Below are 5,910 nucleotides of genomic sequence, written 5' to 3'. Positions count from 1 at the left end.
CCAACAACAGTCATGTACAGTGGTGGGAGAAGATTTATTTTCAGAGCCTTACCCGTCAACATCACGTTTATCACCTCCAGACTACAGCGATTTTCCTTGACACGTAGCACTTCCCACGGCCAAGACTCACCCGAGGGTCATCTAAAAGTCCTTAGTAAGCTATTTATTAGTCAGTTTACTTCCAGTAAATAGACAGCCCAAGCCAATTTATCAATTGGTCTGAAATTCAGCATTCGTGGAGGCACCTCTTTAGCTGTAGACCATCAGCGACCATCAAGCGCCTTGCCACCGTCATTTTACGCTTATTAAATATGATGTTTTATTTTTTACAGGGGTACTTCCTGATTGGCAGAGTTGTCCAAACAATCTTTTTCATCTCACCACTGAGTGGTTTTTTCTACATGAACCCTTGATTTGTGTTACTTAGGCTATACTAACGTATGCAAGGCGGTACCCACGGAAATCTAGTTCTCTCCTGGTGGCTTTATTTCACTTTTCTTTATGTCAGAGAAAAGGAAATGAGTTGTAAGGTGACCTGCCTATATTGGAAAAGGGCGGAACCTTACTATATTTTGTTCTCTACAATATATACAGTAATAACAATAAATTTATCCACTGTCATTTTGCAGGTTTTCCCTACTTCAAGCCTAGTTGAGCTCTGGTAATCGATCTAAATCACCACTGGTATGATTTTTATATTCATTTTTCATGTTATTGCATACATAAGTATTTGGCTCACCTACCAACCATTACGAATCCAGCTCGCCCAGACCCTGTTAGTTTTTCTGTAAGTAAATCCCTCCAGTACTTTACAGTGGATTTGTACCCACCATAAGACGTATACCATGCACAAATGCAACTAAGTATATTCGAGGGGGTGGCACAAGTGTTGCAAATTTCACACCAGCAACTTAATTAAACATTTGCAGACACGTCACGCTAAGCGCACACATATTTACGTAAGCTAAGGGTGGGGAAAGGACACTGAGCCGCAAACTCGGAACGGCCTTCCAGCAAGAGATACATCCCAAGACGCCAAAAGCAAACATGATCACCAACAAGTTTTGGAGTTATTGTCCTGGATGACCGCACCCCCTGTCTGTTGTCAACAAATAATGGGATTTCACCGCCATAGCATTTGGCCAAGGTACTGTTTGCAGGCCCGTCAATATATCTCTGAAACTGCTCTACCCAATTTTACGAGACAGAATATGTGGCCTTACCAAAAAAAAAATTTCAAAAGGGGGGGGGGGGGGGAAAAAAAAGAAAAAAAAAAATTTTAAAACTGTAGACCTGACCTCGAGCGGTATGGTCTACAGGACAATAGAAAGCATCTTGGTGAGAAGGCCACAACTGTTGGTACACTTATAGTAATGTAAAAGTTCAAAGATGGTGGCGTGTCTCCTTTGGTCTGGGGCTCCATGCAGATCTCCCCTGATGGGCCAATCATTAAAGAAGAAGCCTACAACGGCAGGGACCTGGTCAATGACCTGAAGGAGTCCAACGACACCTTCTTAACACACTAGGCTACGCCATCATGGATTCAAGGTCCCCCCTGGTTCAGCAGCAGCATGTCCTTGTCCAGACATCGCTGGATAATCCATATGAGGAATTGGACCGTTCTGTGGTCTTATGTTGGCCAATGCCATCTTGATGATCCCAGAGGATTGGACATGTCATTGTGGTCTGCTGATACAGAAATACTCCACTCTCTTTGTTTGGAGGAGAATACGATGGTCCAACCCAACGAACACCATCCCACCGTGAAGCATTGAGATGTACCTACTTCACTAACGGCATCTTATGAGGGGAGGATTTATTGGGGCCATAGTATATACCAACAACACCCACACACACCCCCACAAGCCCACACTACGGTATATATGATAGATGGGGCCTGTATGGCAGATCTTGGCCCACAACCTCCTCCTCCGTAAAGCTTGAAGATCGTGGTGGCCCTGGTCTTCCGCATGCCAACGACCCGAAACAACACAGCCAGGCAACTAAGGAGGGTCCCATTAAGAAGCCTCTTCAGGTCCTTGGAGTTGCCTAGCCATCCTCCAACCGGAAACCCATAAATCTTTTATTGAGTTGAGATCTGTTTTGCCCCGCGCCCAAACAGCCCTGAAACCTGGAAGATCTGTGAGAAGGTCTGTAATGTAGATGATGGTCCATACCTGTCCAGAACTCTGTCCATATGATCTCTGGAATCGCACAACAAAAGTTTTCTGTACCATAACTAAGTTTTGCTCTTCTGAAGTTCAATACTTACTCATCAATAAATTTCATATTACTTATTAAAATCATTCATTGTGATTATTCTGGATTTTGTTTGAGATTCCCCGGGTCTCACGGGGTGCAGTGGACCTAGACTAATGATCTACCTCAACCGCTTTGGAATAGTAAATCTGCAAAATCACAGTGGCTTAAATACTTGTTCTCCCCACGGTATTGCAATATAAAACAGAAAAAGTCTTTTTGAAAAGGACATAAAGTAGGGGCTCTATTTGGAAATACTGAAAGCCGTCTCGACTACTGTGGTACTTTTGTAGGGGAGTGCAATCTACATATACGTAAAATGCAAAATGATATTATTTGTGTAATGGGACCATAATCTTGTTAGATTAGTGTTACGTTTCCAGCGTCGTCGGCCTCCTAACAGTAGACGTTAGTGTATGGACTGAATAACCCCTTGTTTCTTATCTAACATATTAGCTTTAGCCTGGCTGGTAGCAGCTTCTTTGTTTCTGTTTAGCTGACTATATTGAGCTTAGACCTTGGCGTGTAGCAGCTTTCGTTTGTTTCTTTAGTGCTTACTATATGAGCTTTAGCACTGGCTGGTAGCACTTTCATGTTGTTTCTTTAAGGCTATACTAATTTAGCCGTTAAAGCCTGCTGGTAGCGAGCTTTCTGTTGTTTTCTTTTCGGCCACCTATATTAGGCTTTGCCTGGCTGGTAGCGCTTTCGATTTGTTTCTTTAGGCTAACTATATTAGATTTAGCTGGCTGGTATCGAGCTTTCCTGCTTGGTTTCTTTAGCTAGACTATTTAGCTTTATCCTGGCTGGTATCCAGCTTTCTGTTTGGTTTCTTTATCAACTATCTTAGCTTAGCCTGGCTGGACGCACTTTCGTGTTTGTTTCTTTTATGCTAACTATATTAGCTTTAGCCTGGCTGGTACAGCTTTTCTGTTTTGTTTCTTTAGGCAACTATATTAGCTTTAGATTTAGACTGGCTGTAGCAGCTTTCTGTTTGTTTCTTTGATGCTAACTAATATTACTAATTAGCCTGTTGTAGCAGCTTTCTTGTGTTGTTTCTTTAGTGGCTGACTATATTAGGCTGTAGCCTGGCTGGTACCAGGCTTTCTGTTATTTTCTTCTTTAGGCTAACAGATTAGCTTAGCCTGCTGGTAGCCAGCTTTTCTGTTTGTTTCTTTATGCTAACTATATTAGCTTTAGCCTGCTGGTACAGCTTTTTTCTGTGGATGGAAAATGGCCTGGAGACGTGATTACTGGTTGCTTCATCAGGTAGATTAAGTTTGTGTTTTGCAGTGACATAAAACACTGACTACTGTAGCTTCACTGACTGCTGGAATCTTCACTGACTGCTATTAGCTGTAGCTTCACTGACTGCTGTAGCTGTACTTTGGTCACTGAGCTATGTAGCTTCACTGAACTACTGTACTTCACGGAACTGCTGTGCTTTCAGCTGACTACTCTAGCTGTACTTCACTGACTGCTGTACTTCACTGACTGCTGTAGCTTCACTGACTGCTGTAGCTGTAGCTTCACTGACTGCTGCAGCTTGTAAGCTTCACTGACTGCTGCAGCTGTGATCTTCCTGACGTGCTTCCTGTAGCTTCAACTGACTGCTGACCGCTGCATCGCTCCAGGCCGCGTCCCTCTAGTCCGCACACACTCGTGGGGCTACTATAATTCTTTGTTCATCTAAACGTCGCTTATTTTCCCGATAAACAATCTGGCGTGTCTCCTTTCAACGTCACTGCAGGTTGATTCGCGACAACGCTGTCGTTTTAGCTTACCAAGCTCTACTCTGAAGTTTCTGGTTAGCTACGGAATGTTAGCTATATCCGATGCATCCATACCGTCTAACTATGATCCAGTTAGCTGGTTTGTGTGTATCTGTACAAAAACAGCCACCCATCTCGGTAGGATTAAGCTTACTATTTTCATTTAATACAATTATTTAGATAGATTCAACTTTAATTTGGTCATTAACATTACAGGTTACAAGCAACGAAATGCAGTTTGTGTCCTAACACCAGAAGTGCCATATCAGGAGTGCAGGATATATACAATGTTCCATCAAGTGTACAGATTGATAGGTATGGTAATTAGCAAGCTACATTATAAAACAGAATTTTACAGATAGATTGTCCTCTGAAATAGAAAAATAGATGATAACAATTGAGTTGTGAACAGATTACGGTGAATAGTACTATGAATTTATATACAGGATTGGCGAATTACTATAAACATAATGTTTACAGATAGATGATATAATAAGTTAGGGCTAAAATGAGCGTCTAACATGGATTAATTATGGTAACAAAAAGCTGCTCTAACGCCACACGGTAATTATGTCGACAACATTGACGCATATTTAACACCGAAGGCAGGCTGGCTAACGCGTTTGTCTAACAGCCCGCGTCGTAGCGTTAGCCACTGTCTAAAACCTTGTGAAAAGCCACACACATCCCCAGCTAAGCTGTGTTCACTTCTTCCTCCAATATTTTTAATAATAATAATGTAATACTAATAAGGAATAAATTCAGCTGGACCTCAGTCGAGACCATAGACTGTTGTTACTAATTAAAAGACCAAGCCAGATCAGGCCAGACGCCAGCGGCAAAGACAATGCATGTCTCTCTGTTTTCCTCGCCCAATTTAGGTCATGCATGCATGGGGCAAAAAAAGAAAAAACACTGTAAAATATGCCTACTGTTTCGTATTATTCCGTTTTGCGATATCCGACCACCATCAAATTACAAGTGATAACAGGCTCAATATTTACTACCAACAGGCAATTGGCACCCATTCCTTGCAAAATTAGTACTGGTTCCAACACAATGGCTATCAGTGCCTTGGTTACACTATGACAACACAGTGGAAGCTGCCCCGGGTGCAACATCTTCGCAGCAACTCACAGAAATTTTAAGTATGCACCGGAATTAGTAAGTGAAAGAGAGGAAACACACAATCATCTTAGATGTTCAAACAGTTTGATGCCACAGGCGCCACACTGATGGGAAGTCATTCCGCTGCCATAGGTATACCAACAGACACAGCGTTAGGCTACAGCTAAATAAAAGCCATCTGACCGTAGATCTCCTCTTACTCACACCACCACACACACGACACAGCACACACACACACACAAACACACACCCACACAACACACACACACAACCACAGCCACACACACACACACACACACCACAGCACACAACACACACGGTCCACACACACCACACAACACCACCACACACACACACACACACCACACCTGGCACACACACCACAGCACCACACACCTCTAGACAGCTACAACGAAATGTCCCATGGGTTGTGGCGTTGTGTGTCAATCAGTGTTTTCCCACACAGACTACTTTGATTTGCCGCCCACCCAATCACTCGGCCGCCATCTTGCATTTTGTCGTTATTTTTTTTGTAACGCTATTTAAACACCACACATCACGCACACGATATTTCTCTCCTGGTGGTTGTCAAAAAACCGTCCCTCTCAGCCTGGTGATTTTTATTATCCTATACTATGCTGACGGTCACATGATCGCTGTGTTTTCCAGGATGAGTTAGGTTTCACAGCACAAGTTCCACAGCAGTCCACACCACACTGTGCACGGGTACTGCGCTTTTTGGTCGTTTCTGACC

The sequence above is a fragment of the Etheostoma spectabile genome, chromosome 22 (genome assembly GCF_008692095.1).
Source record: "Etheostoma spectabile isolate EspeVRDwgs_2016 chromosome 22, UIUC_Espe_1.0, whole genome shotgun sequence".
In the NCBI taxonomy this organism is placed as follows: Eukaryota; Metazoa; Chordata; class Actinopteri; order Perciformes; family Percidae; genus Etheostoma; species Etheostoma spectabile.
Note: the sequence above shows the minus strand (reverse complement) of the source record.